We start from the raw sequence: 1,117 nt of genomic DNA, 5'->3' as shown, positions 1-1,117 counted from the left end.
GCTCCAAAAAGCCATAATTAGCTAATTTGGCTTGAATAAGAGGAAAAGGGGAGCAGAAAGACGAAAAATGAAAAGAAGGAAGAAGAAGAAGAAGAGAAGAACAAGAGAAGAACAAGGAGAAGGAGAAGGAGCTAGCCCTCCTTCTTCTCTACTCCTTATTCTCCTTCTTCTTTCTTCTTCTTCTCCTCTTCCTTCTCCTTCTCCTTCTCCTCCTCCTCCTTCTACTTCTTCTTCTTTTTCTTCTTCTTCTTCTCTTCTTGCTTCTTCTCTTTCTTCTTTTACGTAGCTTATTTTCCCCAACATAGACATACTTAGCTAATTGTCCTCCAAAATGACATAATTAGCTTAGTTTGGTAAAAACATCAGAACAACCTTGGTTAGCTCATTAAAATGACTAATTTAGCTCCAAAATGTCATAATAAGCTCATAATGGCCTATTTTAATAAAAAATGACCTATACTTACCTAATTATCCTCCAAAATGACATAATTATCTCCAAAAAGGCATAGTTAGCTAATTTAGCTCGAAGAAGAGGACAAGAGGAGAAGAAAGAGGAAAAATGAAAAGAAGAAGAAGAGAAGGAGGAGAAGGAGCTAGCCCCCTCCTTCTTCTTCTCTTCTTCTCTTCTCCTTCGTATCCTTGTTCTTTTCTTCTTCTTCTCCTCTTCCTTCTCCTTCTCCTCCTCCTCCTCCTTTTTCTTTTACTTCTCCTTCTTCTTCTCTTCTTCCTTCTTCTCTTTCTACTTCTACGTAGCTTATTTTCCCCAACATAGACATACTTAGCTAATTGTCCTCCAAAATGACATAATTAGCTTAGTTAGGTAAAAACATCATAAGAACCTTGGTTAGCCCATTAAAAAGACTAATTTAGCTCCACAATGACATAATAAGCTCATAATGGCCTATTTAATTAAAAATGACCTATACTTAGCTAATTATCCTCCAAAATGACATAATTAGCTCCAGAAAGGCATAATTAGCTAATTTAGCTCGAAGAAGGGGACGATAGGACAAGAAAGAGGAAAATGAAAAGAAGTAAGAAGAAGAAGAAGAAGAGAAGAAGGAGGAGAAGGAGCTAGCCCCCTCCTTCTTCTCTCCTGCTTCTTCTCCTTCTTCTT

The sequence above is a fragment of the Hordeum vulgare genome, chromosome 6H, assembly GCF_904849725.1.
Source record: "Hordeum vulgare subsp. vulgare chromosome 6H, MorexV3_pseudomolecules_assembly, whole genome shotgun sequence".
Taxonomy (NCBI): Eukaryota; Viridiplantae; Streptophyta; class Magnoliopsida; order Poales; family Poaceae; genus Hordeum; species Hordeum vulgare.
The sequence above is the reverse complement of the archived record's forward strand: the minus strand, read 5'-3'. Positions refer to the sequence as shown.